We start from the raw sequence: 18,955 nt of genomic DNA, 5'->3' as shown, positions 1-18,955 counted from the left end.
TGTAAAATTATTTCTATAGTACTTGCACACAGTAAGTGTTCAAGAAGTAGAAGTGATTCTTCTCTCTCAGGGATAGGAAAACTTCCTCTGTAAAGGGCCAGAGAGCAAATATTTTAGGCTTTGTGGGCCATTCACACTCCGTCACAGCTAGTCAACTGCCCAATTACTTCATTTATGGACACTGAAATTTGACTGTCATAAAACTTTCACATCTCCTATAACATACTTCTTCTTTTATATTTTCAACTGTTTAAAAACACAGAAACCATTCGTGGCTCACAGTCTGTGGGTCATTTTTTGTGGACGGCAGCGTTCAGAACACCTTCGCCTCCATCCACGGTGGTCATGAGCAGGGGTGCTCAGGTCTCAGACCACGTCACCAGGAGAATTCTCTTCCTCCTTGAATATCTCATCATTTCTTCTCAGCTATAAAATGGAAAAAAAAAATCTTTGCTAAGCGTCCCCACTGTGCTAAATGTTGCAAGAGAAACAGACTGCCCTTTAGTACTTCCAACCCTGGTAGAGAGACAAAGAGTAAACTTCTGGAAAGCCAGTGGCCACTTTTCCTTACTCTCCCAGCATATCTGTCAAAATCTGCCTCTTCCTCACTAGGGCATCTTCACACTCCATTTCTTTCTTCCTTCCCCAACCTAGATCCTATGGTAACTACTTGAAGCTGACCTTTCAAGCAACACGGGCTCCAATAAAGTTTTTTTTTTTAATGTACACAGATCGATAAAGGGAAGCTCACAGCTTGAGTAAGCTCCTTTTGTGGGCTTTCGTTACCACCTTTTTATGGGAACCCTGTTCATGGAAGACCTCTCCTATAAATTATTATTTCTGTCCTCATGCAGATTGAAAGGAGCCAGCAGCAGGCATTTAACAATGCACGAACGTGTACACACAAATTCCCTGGAAGTGACTTGGCAATATCTATCGAAAGATGGTTAATGTTGCGGATCCTTTTGACTAGGTAATTGACCTTCTAGGAATGTGCCCTAAGGAAGTCATCACACACACACACACAAGTTTTTGAACAAGATGTTCATAAGACTAAATTCTTGAGAGAGATTAATTAATTGCTATAGCTGAATGTATGGATTTTCCCCTATGTGTCAGATGCCTACTTCTGGTCCAATCAACGACAACTGAAAGGGTTGAGAGGTGAGCAAGGTCATGTGGTAATCAGGGCTGTCCCTTCCAGGGGTTGTGGATAGGGAAACAGTACTTTTCATACACTGTTTCGTGACACAGGAAAACAGTCATGATATCATGACAAGTGAAAAGAGGAGGATATAAACTGTACATATGATAGACCTTAATTTTAAAAATACAAAACTGTTTGAAAAGAAATGGATACTTACAAAAATAAATCATGTAGAAATTAAGTTCTATATGAACATATAATCAAAATCTATTTCTACTCCTACAAACCATGAATATGTGCTCCTCATGCCACACTGCCCCCATCAATTCTACAGTCTAACTCATCCTGGCATCACCATCCACAGTTAAAGTGACCGTCGGGATTTATTACTTCAGTTCCTTAAGGTTATGAATTAAAGTAGTACAAACATAAAACTTTTTGACATATGCCTACATGTAGAAGTTGTACGGTATAATGAATGTTGTAATTTGTTTAATTATTTTTTAATCAACCTGCAGATATATAACACACACATACACTTTGCACATGCACACACATACATACACACAGAAAAAAGAAAACACTAGAAAGGTGTACACCAAAATGCAAATGGTTATTATCTCTAGGTGATGGGCTTACCATCATGGTTTGTTTCCTTGTTTATATCTTTCAGTATTTTATAGATTTTCTTCAATACACATGTATTTCTTTTTAAATAATAAACAGTAAACATTATTTTTTTCTAAGATTAAAAAAAAAACTATTGAAGGGGATCAGAATCTGCAACCCCAAAATATGACTGTAAGAGTTCATGACATACCACCCCAAAATAAGTCTCTTTGGTATATTGATTATTTTGAATTGTAGGCACTTGAAAAACAGCAAATGCAGTGAAAGGCTTTCTCTGAACTCCCCTTATCTGCCTAAAGACAGATCCTCCAAAAAGAACTGAGTTATCATCAGTCCTCTCCCCAGGAGATTCATCGACCAGGGAAAATTGACTCTTAACATAGGAGAGGAGTCTAGAAGTTGACACCACACCCCAGACAAACTTTTTCACAAACTATCATACCTCCCATCTGTTCCTCTAAGGACCCATTCATCTTTACTAGAAATCATTTACTCCCCTTCCCTTTCCCTATTAAGACGGTATTTAAGCCTGAATTCTAAACCACCTCAGGGAGTTACCCAATTTTTTTGAGTACCTCCTGTCTATTAGCAAGGTGTACATGTTAATAAACTTCTGTTTGTCTTTCTCTTGTTAATCTGTCTTTTATGACGGGGTCTTGGCTAAGAATTCAGAGGGTGGAAGGAAAATTATTTTTCCTCCCCCACAGTATTCTTTTGCAAGAAAATAAACAATGACCACGTTAGGTACCAGCTCTGAGCCTCAGCCTCCCACACTGTCTTTTCTCTGTCCTTCTGTGTTGGAGGTGGAGCCTCATTGTTGGAGGAAGATGCAAAGCTGTATGGATCAGCTTAGAAATGTGCTCTGTGCTGGGATCTTCCATTCGTTTCTCCAGATCCACTCTCTCCTCTACACTGCTCTGTGGACTAATCTGTATAGATCCGTACTTGTGCTCTGTGCTGAGATCTTCCATTTGTTTCTCCGGATCCACTCTCTCCTCTACACTGCTCTGTGGACTAATCTGTATAGATCCGTACTTGTGCTCTGTGCTGAGATCTTCCATTCGTTTCTCCGGATCCACTCTCTCCTCTACACTGCTCTGTGGACTAATCTGTATAGATCCGTACTCACCAGGCTCCTTTGCCCTCTGGCATCAGTTGATCTGGCCAACCCCAAGGCAGGGAAATTGAGGGCGTCAGGATCTGCAAAAAAACCACAGCTCCCCAGTTCCCACCAGGCAACTCTCTCTGTTAACTTCTCTCCTAAGCCCTGGCAATAGGTCTGCCTGTCCCTGCAGGCCTGGGAGTGATAAAGGCTTCCCATGATGACCGCTCCAGAGTCCTGCACCATTCCTTAAGTTCCCTAAAAGGTTGAAATCAACCTTTTCTTAGACTCTTCTTCTTCTTTTTTTTTTTTTTAAATTCTTTTCCATTATGGCTTATCCCAGGGTATTGAATATAGTTCCCTGTGCTATACAGCAGGACCTTGTTGTTTATCCATTCTATAGATAGTAGTTTGCATCTGTTAATCCCAAACTCCCACTCCATCCCTCCCCCCATCCCTCCCCCTTGGCAACCACAAGTCTGTTCTCTATGTCTGTGAGTCTGTTTCTGTTTCGTAGATAAGTTCATCTGTGCTCTTAGGCTCTTCTTAATGACCCCACTTGAGTGTGCCCTGTGTCTCCTGCTGAGTCGCTGACTGATAAACACTCACATTGCCCTACATATCTGGCTCCGTAATACTCACCACCTGTTTACATCCATCCTCCTGACTTTCCAGGGTTCTCCCACGATGAGGTCCTCACCACATGCCCAGCTGGGTCCTGGCAGTCCTCAGGCCTCACATATTACTTCCCTCTCAGCTCTCTCCCCCTGAGGTCAGGAAGTCAGAGGACGAGGCCCCTCCTGGGTTCATGGAAACAATTCCCCTGAACAGTCTCTGCTCCTTAGTGCTGCCCCAAAGTAGGCCCACTGCCCACACTGCCGTGACACCCTAGGTGTCACACCACTGCCCCTTTCTCCTTTCCATTTCATGGTATATTGTCCACTTTTATTTTTAATCCTCAAATCCAACCTTTATCTTGCCCCTCCCCACCATGCACACAGAGGCTTTGCATATGGTATGCAGCTATTTGTGAAACCAAAAAGGAAAAAAAAAGAGAGAAGTATTTATATACTCAGGATACTGTCCTTTGTTACTTGTATGTATTGAAAATGTCTTCTCCTAGTTAGTGACTCATTTTTCTACACTCGCCACCTTAAGTTTCCCTAAAATCACCCTGGTATACTTCTCATTATATTCAAAATGAATATAAATTTGACCTCCAGCCCTCATCCTGGAACTAAGTTTGTGCATCTCAACTCTGTTTCTTGGGAAAAATTCCTTTCTATCAGACTAGACACACTCACGTAAATAGACTCCCAGTAGGCTCACCCATTCCCAAACATGCCCAGGAAGATATGAATCCTCATGGATGGGCCAAACAGTCCAGGAATGGAGTTAGTGAATGGAGTCAACCGATAGAATGAGAAGCTTCCAGCTCCACAGTGAGGGTGATTAGCAGACACACAACCTGCAGGGAACTAGAGGGATGGAGTAAAAGGCGGGGTTCAGGTTCACTTCCATACACACACTGGAAAACCACCTCTCTTCTTGACCCTTCAGTCTCAGTTGTTTTCCCTCCTCTTTCCCTCTGCCCTTCTCTCCTTCTGTCCTCATGACCTTTCTTCTCTTCCCATTAGGGTGGTGCTCTTTACAGATCATGGCAAACGCAGGGCAGCCTGGCCTAAGACATTTTCTCATCACATTGACAAATATACCAAGTGTTCAACGAAAACTTTGGTGGGAACTTTCAATCGAGTTTTGACATGCTTGCTGTTCCACAACCTGAAGATCTGTCGTGACTTGGGCCTTTTCAGAGCATTCCACTTGGGAAAGTACCTGTGTGCAGATACGTTTTGTTTATTTTCTCCTTTGAGTTCAACACTAGGAGCATTAGACTGTATCTCCTCTGAACCTCCCCGGCTGACCTTCAGGATCACCTTGGAGGAGTCTTCGGTTCTTTTCCTCTAATTCTAAATGCTCATCGACTCTCTCTATGAACCTAAGCTATTTCAGAAAGCAACATGGGGATTGCCATCTAGGTGGAGAACATTGGTATAAGCACTGTGGAGTATGTAGGATATTAACAGGGAGCTTTCTAGCGAGTTGTAATTTTTTTAAAAAAGACGTGTAGTGAGGAAGTTAAATAACAGAATTTAGAAACAGTTCAAGAAGGTCCTCAGGGCAGGAACTACGCCCTTGTTGCTAAGGTTTTCTCTATAGAGTGTCTGGCATGTAGTGGTAGCTACAAAAATGTTAGTCAATTAAAAGCCCAAAGAAATCTCCCAAGGTGCCCCACAACCAGCCCCCTGGTGTCTCACCACCTCCCTGGCTCTTCCTCACCAACTTCAGCCCCATCCCCATCTTCAAGAATCACTTCCCACCTGTCTTAGTCCATTTGTAATACTTTAACAGATACCATAAGCTGGGTGACTTAAAAAACATTTATTTTTGATAGTTCTGGAAGCTAAGAAGTCCAAGATCAAGGCACCAGCAGAGAGCATGCCTTCTGGTTCATAGATGGCCATCTTTTTTCTGTGTCCCCACATGGCAGAACAGAACTCTGCCATGGGAGCTCTCTGGGGGTCTATTTTATAAGGGCACTAATCCCATTCACCAAGGCCCCACCCTCATAGCCTAATCACCCCTCGAAGCCCCACCTCCAAATACTATCACATTGAGAGTTAGGGCTCCACATATGAATTTTAGGGAGACATAAACATTCAATCTAGAGCACTACCCATGCCACTTGGCATACTCCTCTCAATTTAAATGTTCAGGTTTTCACATAAACAAGGAAAAGAGTGTCACCTCAAGCAGCTTCTGAAGTACAGTCCCATAAACACCCTGGAGGACAGGAACACCAAGGAACAAACACTGGTTAAGAGCTCCATGTATCTCTCTGCCACACCAGTCAGGAAAAATCTTCCTCTATCCTGCTGTACTGAGATCTCATTGGTGTCAGGACTGGGCAGTGGGGTTGGGGGATAGGCTCCGGGTGGTAGGACAGTGAGATACACCCAAGACTGCAGAGCCTTGACCATTTGAACTGCTTACTTAGCTTTGGATCACATGTTGCCTCATGGCGATTCTGTTATTGTCTTGCAAACCCGTTTAGTTCTTGAATTCTCATTTCCCTTATTACAGTTATATATCCTACCTTGCCAACTACACTCTAATTCTTCTAAGAGCAGGGATCTGTATATATACCTCCTTGTATGACACACAAAACTCTACAGGTGCTTGATAAACACCAATCAAATTAAATTGTGACTTTTTACACTTTAGACAAACTCCCTCTCTTTCCAAAGTAAGATCCTGATTATTTTAGTATTTCTTCTCTTATATGTGGTTCCACCAATCTTGAATAATGGTAGTTACTAATCTCCAAATAATCTCCTTTACATGCAAAGAAAAGTGTTTCAGCTACAGAAGAGTCATGTTTTTAGAGACACAGGTATTTTTTTATGAAATACTTTGTATTTAAATTCCAAAATTAGGCTGATGAGACAGAGCATCTTCTTGACCATCTAAGATGAGACAGTGTATTCAGGGATCAGCCTAAGCATGTGGTTCTCAAAGTCCCTCGTGTCCCTGAGACCCTCCCAGAGGGTCAGCAAAGCAAAAACTATTTTCATAATAATAATGAGAAATTATTTGCATTTGTTACTGTGCTGGATTGGCACTGATGGTGCAAAAGCAATCAGTCATCGCAATGGCACCAGGCGATGGTGTCATTGCCTTAGCTCTGGTGGTCATTGTGTTCTTCACCACCATGCACTCCTGGTTAAAAAAAAAAAAAAAAGCCAATTTCACTTAAGAATGTCCTTGATAATGCAGTAAAAATTATTAATTGTATTAAGTTTTAACCCTTGAGAACACTTAACTTGTGTGGCAAAATGCAAACTACGTAACTTCTGCTGTGTTATAAATATGAAGGTTGTCTTGAGGAAAAGCACTCAGGCATTCGAATTATGAGCTACACTTGGTGCTTTTTCATGGAATACCAGTTTTACTTGAAGGATGCGTGACCAAATATGGCTACAGTATCTGGCAGATACTTTCTCCAAAATGAATGAGGTGAGCCTGTCACTTCAAAGAAATAAAACTGACGGTATTTGTTGCCAATGATAAAATTGGCATTTACAAGCAAAAATTAGAATTTTGGAAAACATATATCCTTTACCAAGAACTGGACAACTTTTCGATGCCTAAGGGCTTTTCTGATGAGATCCGTGGTGATATTAACAAATGTGGGTTTTTATATTGTAGAATAAAATATCAACATTTGGAGGATCTACAGAACTCAGTCAATCAATAATTTCTAAATAAATAATCCACTATGTTTCACAAATTACTCATGGATTTAAATTTTTTTAAGAATTCAAAGTGCAAGGTAAACCAATGGATTTTAATATAACAGAACATCATAAGATAGTTAATATGGTTTCAGATTCCACATTACAACTAACCTCTAAAAAACCACCACTTGGTGAGTTTTAGTGTAGTATCAAAGAAGAATACCCACAATTACCTAAAAAAGGCTATGAAAATATACTCCTATTCTAAATATACTACTGTGTGAGGCCACATTTTCTTCATCTACTTCAATCAAAACAGCATTGCAACAATTGAATACAGAAGCAAATATAATCAACCACTCTTTTCTCCTAAGTCATATATTAAAGAGATTTCTAAAAATAAAAAAATTCCATTCTTCTCACTAACTTTTTAATTTGGAAAAAATAGTTAATTAAAATTTTTTATTTATATTAACATGTAATGGATTTATTGTAATTTTAAAATAAACTAACAAATAGCTCTTTGGAGTCCTCAATAAATTTTAATTTCTTGGTCCTGGGACCCAAATTTTTGAGAACCACTGGTCTAGGATAACTCAATTTATAGGTCTTCTTTGATCATAACTTACGAGCAGGGCATAACGTCTTTAACGTATACACCCAACATCTTTAAAGTATAAACCAGATTATTTATTTTATTTATTTATTTTTGGCTGTGTTGGTTCTTCATTACTGTGCGAGGGCTTTCTCCAGTTGCGGCTAGCGGGGGCCACTCTTCATTGCGGTGCGCGGGCCTCTCACTGTCATGGCCTCTCCCGTTGCGGAGCACAGGCTCCAGATGCACAGGCTCAGCGGCCATGGCTCACGGGCTTGGTTGCTGCGCGGCATGTGGGATCTTCCCAGACCAGGGCTCGAACCCTTGTCCCCTGCCTGCCTGTCCCCTGCCTGGCAGGCAGATTCTTAGCCACTGCGCCACCAGGGAAGCCCCAGATATTTTTTATCCGTGTGTCTGATCTGACCCTGGCCTACACTGAGGCTCCTGAGTGGTGTTTATGGTGGCATTTATGATGGCTCACAGGTATGATTGAAGAACGTCTTCAATCCATTTCTCAGAGGAGCTTAGAGTTACTTGAAAATTTGGAGGTTTTGCCTTTCCAGGTCATTCATAAAGACATTGAGTAGAATATCCCTGTATACTTATTACCTTTGAAAGGAACCCACTTAGCTTTATATGTTTTCTGTCTCAAAGACATGTGCCTTTGACTAAACGTTGCCCTCAGTTTCATGAAATCTTAACATCAGGATTGTCTGTGGTGTGCAATCTAGTGAAAGGCTGATCATTGTCGATATAGGCTACATCCATGGAGACCCCATTCTCAGTAGACATATGTGACCCCTCTGGGGGTTCCTAGGGCATTTTTCAGGCATGATTTCTCCTTATAAAACAATTTCCCCAGAGAGTTTATGCTTGACTCAGTATTGCTCGATCTCTTAGCTTGAGTGATTTATTTCAGAGTCCTAGTCACTCAGAGATGGCTCATATGAAAATGGTGTTCCTCGTTCTACATGATCCTTGAATTTCTGACTAATTTTTGATGTGAATTTGATCTGATAGAAGTTATATGCTTTCCTGTTTCTGTCATTTGAGGAATGTCTCCCTTCTCCTGTGAAACTCTTTACCTCTCTCTAGTGATTTTGTTTACTGCTCTAGTGAACAGCATAGGATTTTTTCCTCCAACATCTAATTTGTACAATTGGTGACATTCATTTCTTAAGAAGGTATTTTTAAACTCTTTGTATTATTTAGAAAATGAACTACAGGTATTTATTTCAATCTAACAATTTAATCTTATTTCCTTTTTAAAATTAAGCAACTTAATGGATTTTTTCCTTCCTTTTCCTCTCCCTCTAGATCCTGAATTCAATCATGTTGTCACTGTTATGTAACAGTTTACCCACAGCTACTTCCTGTAGCTATTCCTAATCACCACTCAGGACAAAATACAATATGTTTCTTTCCTGTGGATTTAAAGACTAACTTTTTAAAGAAAGAATCTGTGTTATCCCAAACTCTTTATTTCTTTATCTGGTCCTGATTCAGGAAAAATTGCTACAATTTGTATAAATCCTTCTTTGAGGCTCGGTCCCTGGCTATATCATTTGGTCTAGTTTTGTAGCTTCCCTTCTTATTACAAAATACCAGCTCATGCTCATCATTCGATCCAATAAATGTGTGTTGAACACACACTGGTATAAGTGCTATGGGGACACATATCAAAGATGATATAAAAGCCTAGGCACACCATGGTCTCTGACCTTCCAAGAGTCCATTCTAATGCAGGAGACCAAGGCTGACATGAGCAACTCCAGTTGGCATTTACAAAGTGCTTTGGGAGCACAAAGGAGGGCGACAGGAACTGTGGTGCCATTGCTGCATTACCGGAGGTGACTATGCCTTCAAGGTCTCTATTAACCTCTTGTGTAGACCCTGCTTCCCTGAACTATACCCATCTTTGCATCTAAGAGGCTCAGGTGATAAGTACAAGGGCATTTGTGTCTATCCACCTCAAAAGGCCACATTTGACACCCTGTACTTCCCCATGTACACCCTTCCGGTGGGTTCTTTGGCTGTTGTCATTCCACACTGCTTCTTCTAACGCATGCCCAGAAGCCCACTGTACCCCAAAACTGCGACCATGCCTTCCGGTGCCTTTGGTGCTGGGCTCTACTGCCCTTACTGCAATCACTAAAGGAGTTCTAGAAGCTGGGAAAATATTTTAATCCAGTCTTTGAGGTCTGAGAAAGTAGTCAATTACAGTTATTGGGTGGGCCAAAAAGTGCCTTCGTTTTTTAAGTAAAAATAAAAGACACATTTTCACCAAGAACTTTATTGAACAACATATTCACCCTTTTGTTCCACTACCTTCTGCCATTTTTCAGGCACCTTCATAATTTCATCTTCCCAAAACTTTTTATCTTTTTGAGCAAGGAACTGTTCCAGGTGCCTTTTACAGTCTTCCAAGGAATTGAAATTTTTTCCATTAAGAGAATTTTATAAAAACCGAAATAAATGGAAATCAGAAGGTGCAGTGTCTGGTGAATGTGGTGGATGAATCAGAACTTCCCAGCCAAGCTGTAACAGTTTTTGCCTGGTCATCAAAGAAACATGCGGTCTTGCATTATTCTGATGGAAGATTATGCGTTTTCTGTTGACTAATTCTGGATGCTTTTTGTCAAGTGCTGCTTTCAGTTGGTCTAATTGGGAGCAGTACTTGTTGGCATCAATTGTTTGGTTTTCCGGAAGGAGCTCATAATAGAGGACCCCCTTCCAATCTCACCATATACACAACATCACTTTCTTTGGTGAAGACCAGCCTTTGGTGTGGTTGGTGGTGGTTCATTTCACTTTGCCCCACAATCTCTTCCATTCCACATTATTACACAGTATCCACTTTTCATTGCCCATCACAATTTGTTTTAAAAATGGAACGTTTCCATTACGTTTAAGAAGAGAATCCCATGCAGAAATACGGTCAAGAAGGGATTTTTCGCTTAATTTATGTGGAACCCAAACATCAAAGCAATTAACATAACCAAGCTGGTGCAAATGATTTTCAACGCTTGATTTGGATATTTTGAGTATGTCAGCTATCTCCTGCGTGGTATAACGTTGATTGTTCTCAGTGAATGTCTCGATTTGATTGCTATCATCTTCAACTGGTCTACACGACCCTGGAGCATCATCAGCGAGAAATCTCCAGCACGAAACTTTGCAAACCCCTTTAGACACGGTCGATCAATCACAGCACCTTCTCCATACACTGCACAAATCTTTTTTTCTGCATTTCAGTTGCATTTTTACCTTTCTTGAAATAATAAAGCATAATATGCTGAAAATGTTGCTTTTTTTCTTCCATCTTCAATATTAAAATGGCTACACAAAAATTCACCAATTTTGATATCTTTTTTTTAAATGCACACTGATATGACAGCTGTCACATACAATCTAACAAAATTGTTTTGAATGAAGTTAAAGACAACTAAGTGCTACTAGAGCCATCTTATGGAAAAAAATGAATGAAGCTTTTGGCCAACCCAATATTTTTAAGCACTTATAATGGCCTCTTTTGCTTAGCCCTCAGGAGAGGGACTTGGTGAAAGTTCTGCAGAGTGAGGATGGAGATGGGAGAGATGACCTAAGAGTCATCATCATATGCATTAGCACTCATAAGTATATTTTTTTCTCCTCACAGTAAATTCTCTGCCTTCCTAGAGGCATACTGATCCCAGAGGTTGGGAAATTTTATCTCCTCTCTGTTGAGCCGTACTACTTAGGGATCCTAGAATCTGACTCTCAGCTTCAAAGGCGCTTCGAGATTTATCCCAGGAATCAAGTCTCCCATGCAAATAGGAGTCTTGATGGAGATGACTTGACTATTTCCACGTGATGTGGGTGGGCTAGTTATACATTTCTAAGATCCGTGAGGGCAGGGACAGTGTATGTTTTGCTCATCACTGTAACTCTAATGCCTGGCACATAGTAGGTACTCAATAAATATTTTTGCCTAGCAAACCTGATAGAGTGACCAACTGTCCTGGTTTGCCTGGGACTGAGAGGCTTCTGAGGACATGGAACTTTCAGTGTTAAAACCAGGGCAGTCCTGAGCAAACTGGGACAGTTGGTCACCCTACTTATCAATAAACCCAAATGGGCGAAAGAATGAGTGTCCACTTGTATTGAAAAATTCAGTTTAGTCTACTGCCTTTGTACTGTGTGTTTCTTCCCTGTGATTTTTGTTTACTATTCACACAAAACACTTCACTTGTGGTCACCAAATGTGTGGAGGTTTTCCCCCACACCAAACAATTCTCTTTGATACCAGGTGGATGTCCTACAATTTAACTCAATTCTGACAGTATGAATCCCATAGTTTAAGGGCTCAGATCCCATAGGTTAAGGGCTCAGTCCCACAAGACTGCCCACCCCCCCCCAAAACCCCCCACACTTCAGAGGCCAGTCAAAAGTCAGGTTATCACCTGTGCTTCTGACCAACTGGCTATAGATCAGAGGTTTCAATGACGCTCTCTTTGGGTTTAAGTTGCTAGAGTGGCTCACGGAACTCAGGAAACACGTATTTTTATTAAAGGATATGTTTAAGGATACAGGTGAACAGCCAGATGAAGAGATACACAGGGTGAGGTCTGGGAGGATCCTGATCACAGGAGCTTTTGTGCTCATGGAGGTGCGATGCATCACCCTCCCAATGTGGATGTGTTCACCTACCTGGAAGCTTCCCAAACCCCACACTATTGGGATTTTATGGAGGCTTCCTCATGTAAGCATGATCAATTATTAATTCCATTTCCGGCCCCTCTTTCTTCTCTGGAGAATGAGGAGTGGGGCTGACAATTCCAAGCTTCTAATCATAGCTTGGTCTTTCTGGTGACCAGCCGCCATCCAGGAGCCACCCAGAGTCACCCCGTTAGAATAAAAGATGCTCCTAATGCTATAATTACTAAGGGAATTCCAAAGGTCTTAGAAACTCTGTGCCAGGAACTGGGGGCAGAAACCAATACATATTTTCTGTTATCTCCCACCATGGTTAACTGAGGAATAAGGTGTTGCATTTAGGATTAAGAAAGAAAGTGAACATTTTCATTGAGTTTTGTTTTGTAGGTTATTAACCAAATCAAGCTAACTTAATGAAACAGTGCCTCTCCATAATACAAATGATACAGTGATATTTTAGAATCTGTAACAACATTAAAACCACCAAGAGTTTGCAGAACTTATAAATATAAGATTCTCCCTACACTATGCCAACACAATCTAACAGCATCCCAAAGTGAGAAGCCATGAAAGAATTTCCTTCATTAAATTGCAAGTCACTGCAATGTCTTCTCTCCCAAAAGTAATCTGAAAAAAATCAAAGGCCCCGTTGCTCTGGAAATGAAATGATAGTGAAAGAATAGTCGTCTAATAAAACAACTACTTCTGGTGAGAAATATAAGTCATGAATTTGTATTACATTCAAGACTCGACAATTAATTTTTCTAAAATACCCTGAACAGCCACACAGATTTTCTATTTCAAATTAATGTTTATTGCATTCAAAATGTGGGGGAGGGGACAGCAGCATAGCTTATTTAATAAGTAAATAATATCAGTTACCAAAAAGTGTCCTGTAATTTTCCATGATTTACCCAGCCACAAACACAAATTCCTGCAGCATTCCTATGTATTGATAACTTTTCACTTCCAACTGAAATCTTAGTCTCACATGTGGCTTCTGCCTCATTCTTCCTCTATGTCAGACAAGTCTTAAGGGTCTGCCTTTATGATACTTTTCTAATTCTTTTCTTCTGCCCAAGTTGATCCTAGGTCTAACATAATGAGAATAGAAATAAAAAGTGGATCAATTTATAGTATTTTTGGGTTTGTTAGCCAAGAAGTGATGAAAAAGAAAGAAAGAAAGAAAGAAAATACCATGTACTGAGTACCTACAATGTGCCAATAAATAAGTTTACTTAATCCTTAAAATAACTCTGCAAGGGGGCTATTGTTATCCCCATTGACTTATGATGAAACTGAGGCTCAGAAAGTTTGAATGTACTGAATGAGGCCATTCAGCTACCAAGCTGTAGAATTCAGATTCAATTCCAGTCAGTCTATTTCTAAAGGCTATGCTCTCCCACTGTATCTTATCTGGGTGAACATACCCAGGTGGCTTGGTAGTCTATGATAAATGAATAATTTGGACCCACATAATTAGAAAGTGAATTTTCCTGGTTTTAACTAATAAGACATGTAAGAAAATTACCTTGTATAAATGTGTAATCCTACTTTTAGATTTTATTATGGACATGATTTTATAACTTCCTATTTTGATTAAGGTCAATTAATAAGCTGCCTATATAATAAATTTTGCTTGCCCCTCTCCCCAAAAAATAAAACTCACCACTTTTTAGATAAACCTTCTCTCTTATTTTAGCTTCAGTGTATATTAGTAGATTAAATTGGGATTTTATATTATCTCAGAAGTTCATCTAATTTAGGATATCTCATTTTGGATCAAATTATCTGATACACGATGCAATGGATCACCCATAAAGCCACCATTGCTAAATAACGTTTCTTTCATTCAAAAAATATTTAGCCTCAAATGCTTAGCTTTATTAAAACTTAATTTACCCTGTTATATTCTTTGTTAGATTATTTAAAAATACTAATTTTATTTACTTTAAATTATTTTTAGGTTATGAAATCTAAAATATATGTCATTATCACAAATTAAACAATGCATATGTGTATAAAGAGAAATGTCATAGAAGAGAAGAGGTTAGAGAAACAGGCAGATGTCAGTTTATGTTGGTCCTGTGGGTCAGATGAAGGACTTTGGATTCGACTCATATTTGGTAGGAAGCCAATGGAAGACTTTAAGCAGGAGAATAACATGATCTGATTTATGTTTTAAGAAAAGCACTCTGGACTTCCCTGGTGGTGCAGTGGTTAAGAATCTGCCTGCCAATGCAGGGGACGTGGGTTCGATCCCTGGTCTGGGAAGATCCCACATGCTGCGGAACAGCTAAGCCCCTGAACCACAACTACTGAACCTGTGCTCTAGAGACCGTAAGCCACAACTACTGAGCCCACGTGCTGCAACTACTGAAGCCCACATGCCTAGAGCCCGTGCTCTGCAGCAAGAGAAGCCACCACAATGAGAAGCCCGCGCACCACAGTGAAGAGTAGCCCCCGCTCACCACAACTAGAGAAAGCCCACGCAGCAACGAAGACCCAACGCAGCCAAAAATGAAAAAAAGAAAAGAGAAGAAAAGTGCTCTGGCTGCCATATGAAGGGTGGATCACAAAGGAGGGCAAGAGTGGGATCCAGAAGGCCAGTTGAGAGGTGTGGTCAATGTTAGGGAAAAGACAGTGGTAATTGAAGACGGTGGGGAAACAATGGAAACAGACAGAAAGGATCATGTTTGGTATCTTATTCGTGGGTTGAATTGAGGGTTGGGCTGGCTAGAGAGAGCAAAGTGTCAAAGACAGCTCCTAGGTTTGAGGACTGAGCTATGGATGGCAGCATTTTCTGAAACGGAGAATAAGAGAGAAGCAGGATGCTTCCCTTGTTGCAAGATTTATATGTGTGCATACTTGGGGGATGGAGTGGCTCCTAGAATTTAATCCTACTCTACTGCTCACATACATTTTGTAATTTTTCAGTTGTGGCCAGTAGACTCTAGGGTGGTCCCCATGATCCCAACTTGCTGGTACTCATGCTTTGTGTCATCTTCTCCCCTTGAGTATTGATACCCATGATTTGCTTCTAACCAATGGAAAGTAGCAAATGTGACAGAATGTACATGAACACATATTCATGGCTCCATTACATAACATTGTAACCCATTTTTTTCTAGGAAACTCTCTCTCTGGTTGGCTTTGGAGAAGCAAGCTATTTATTATGAGCTAGCCTATGAAGAGAGCCAAATGGCAGCAACTAAGGGCAGTCTCTGATTAAGAGCCAGCAAGAAACTGAGGCCCTTAGTCCAACAACCTGAAATGAATTAAATGCTGCCAATAACTACATGAGTTTGGAATCAGATCCTTCCCCAGTCGAGCCTCAGATAAGACAGCAGCCCCAGTCAACACCTTGACTGTGGCTTTTTGATACCCTAAGGCAGCTAAGCTGAGCTCAGATTCCTGATCCTGACACATAATAAATGTGTCATTTTAAGTATATTTGAGGTAATATTGCTAAATAGAAATAGATAAGTAATACACCAATTTTCTTAAACTATTTTCTTAAAAGAAAATATAGCCGTAACAGGATTCAGATTTCTCCCATATATAAATTCCTATTCCTGTTTTGAAAATTTTGCTTTTTATAAGTATATAATATTTATAAATGTGTAAGTCTATATACTCTTTCCAATAACATACATATAAAAGTTTTGCAAATATCTGTCAATTTAACACTTATAGAATTATAAGCTACAAGGAAACTTGGATAGGTGAAGCAACTTGCCCAAGTTCCTACAGCTAGTCAGTGACAAATCCAAGAACAAAACTTACCACACTGAAATGCGATTTTCACATTCACATAACATATGTGAAAGTCTTGACAATCTTGACAATCTTGACAATCTTCCACTTTTAAAGTGTATACTATCAAAACCTTTCGAGAACTCCCAAAAGGCAAAAATTTTCTCACCTAGAAAGTATACTGCCACATGTGAACTTTAGCATTATGAAATGCATCAAAGCTGAATCAGATGGATTTATTGTGTTTGACTCCTTCCTTCACTCTAAATTTTTTAATAAGAAAGGAGAAGATGGTTTTTAGCTTTTATATTTTACTCAAGATCTTATTCAATACACATGCAGCCATAGGAGATGCTGAAAAAGAAAGAAAGCACAGCCTCTGCTCTCAAAAAGCTGCTAGTTTGAAGTGGCACAGATAGATGTCTGGGCTTAATATAAAGCTGTCTGAAAATGTTTCATTTGGCCCTGATAAGAAAGCATAAATGATAATGCATGCAAAGTGCCTGGCACAGAGCAAATGTACCCATTACTGTTATTACCAAACGGAAGGGACAAGGGAGGTGCCCAGGGGCAGTATGTACCAAATTTTAAGAAAGTGATGAACCAAACCTCGTCACCCAATTACTTCATAATTACCCATAATTTAACTTTCAACAGTTTGTCATCCTATTTGATAAAGACCTTTATGAAAAGAAAAGAACGCTCAGCAGCAGTAACTGGAAATGATTCATCAAAGGGAACAATTGCCCAACCCTTGCCAGGTGGAGAAAGTTGCAGAAAGTTGCACCAAAACAAACAAATACTTTTGGCTGACGCTAGAAGGCTGAGTAATATTTACAGGCAAACTGCAGGGTTTAGCAGGCAAAACCTCATAGCTCTTCGATTCTTTTTGGCAGACATATATTGAGCATCTACTGTGGATCAAACCCCGTGCTAGACACTAGGGATGTAAAAATGATTAAGAGACAGTCTTTGGCTCCAAAAAAAGAAATTGTAATAGAGTTCTGTGATCATGGGGTTTCTTTATGGGGTGATGAAAATGTTCTAAAACTGATCCTGGTGGTGGTTGCACAACCTTGTGAATATAGTTAAAACCATTGAATTGTACATTTTAAACGGGTGAGCTGTATGGTATGTGAATTCTATCTCAATGAAACTGTTAGGAAAAAAGTCACAGTAGATGTTGGTTTCTTGAGTGCTCAAACAGCCTGAATACTTCACACCTCTCTGTGTCCATGCCCTTTGCCATGTGACTTTCCTGTGATGGGTGGGGAAATGAAAGAGTCATTTCCCCACCCATCAAATCTGGGTTCACCTTATGAATTGCTATTTCTCATAGAATGCAGGGAAATGACTTTTTGCCAGTGCTGAGCCTGGGACTCAAGAACACTTGCATGTTTCCATTTGACATTTGCTTCACTGCCATTGCCACGAGAACATGCTTAGATAGGAGAAGAGAGACATGTGGTGCAGAGCAGATTCTCTTTAATCATCCCAAGGTCATCCTAGATTAGCCAAAAGCCAGCCAACTCCCAGACATGAGCCCAGTCATGACCAGAAAAACCACCCAGTCAAGCCCAACCCTAGTGGTCAACCTTCAAACTTACAAACTCGATATTTTTATTTTAAGCCACTGCGTTTTGAGGTTGTTTGCAGGAATTTTTTTTTCTTTTTTTGGTAGAAATAGGTAACTGATACAGTGAGATAACACAGCATTCAAGTGTCGTCCCATAAACTTGAAGGAAGGTGATAGGATAATGAAGGAAATTCAGAGCTTCCTAGTCACCTTCTACAGAGGAGGTGTGGAAGAATTAGAATACATATATTCAATTGTGTGTGTGTGTGTGTGCACAAAAACATACATAAAAATATAAAAATGTTGGTCAGAAGTAGTACAAGGTGGTTGGAAATTCCACAGTGACATTTTAAAAATGAGAACTTCACCTTAATTTTTTCAGCATAAAAGTTTAGCCAAACAACATCACAGATATGACATTCATAATTAAAAAAATGCATAACTTCAATCTATGCATGAGAAAATGTCAGAGTAATCCAAATTGTGGAACACTCTAGTTAAAACAACAAAAACAACAAACTGGCCGGTACCTAGAAGTGTTAAGGTCATGAAAGACAAAACAACAACAACAACAAAAAATTGAGCTACTTTACAAGATTGGAGGAAATAAAGGAGACATGACAATTAAATGAAATGTGGAATCTTTGGATTCTAGAACAGAAAAAGGACATTAGTGGAACAATTAGTAAATTTTGAATAAGATCCGTAGATTAGTTAATAGTAAAAAGTAGTAAATTAATGTTAATTTTAGGTTTCAATAATTGTTCTATATAAATAAGTTCTCAACATTTGTAGAAGCTGGGTGAAGGATTATATGGGAACTCTGTGTACTATTTTTGTAACTTTTTTCTAAGTCTAAAATTATTTCAAGATAAAAATCTTTTTAAATAAGAAAGTTAGGCCAAGGGTAATGTGATCACATTTTTATATATATATATATATATATATATATTTTTTTTTTTTTTAAAGAGGGAAGAATATATAAAAAACTGTTAACAGCAGCAAATAATGTGTTGACATGCCAGGTACTATTCTAGATATTGGTGGTATGGTAATCAACAAGACAGAAAAATCACCAGACTCTCTTGTAAATAGAAATATACAGGATAATTTCAGCTGGTGCTAAATACTATGTAGAAAATAAAACAGGCTAAAA

General features: G+C 39.6%; 1 long non-coding RNA gene across 1 annotated transcript in view; it reads right to left on the bottom strand.

The window, feature by feature from the left end:
- Positions 1–242: 242 nt before the first annotated feature.
- LOC132439811 (uncharacterized) overlaps positions 243–18,955 on the bottom strand; it is a 32,080-nt gene continuing 13,367 nt past the window's right edge. The window contains exon 3 of the long non-coding RNA XR_009522424.1: positions 243–426. This is a non-coding gene — a long non-coding RNA (uncharacterized lncRNA). The remainder of the gene's footprint in view (positions 427–18,955) is intronic.

The sequence above is a fragment of the Delphinus delphis genome, chromosome 16 (genome assembly GCF_949987515.2).
Source record: "Delphinus delphis chromosome 16, mDelDel1.2, whole genome shotgun sequence".
In the NCBI taxonomy this organism is placed as follows: domain Eukaryota; kingdom Metazoa; phylum Chordata; class Mammalia; order Artiodactyla; family Delphinidae; genus Delphinus; species Delphinus delphis.
The sequence above is the reverse complement of the archived record's forward strand: the minus strand, read 5'-3'. Positions and strand labels throughout refer to the sequence as shown.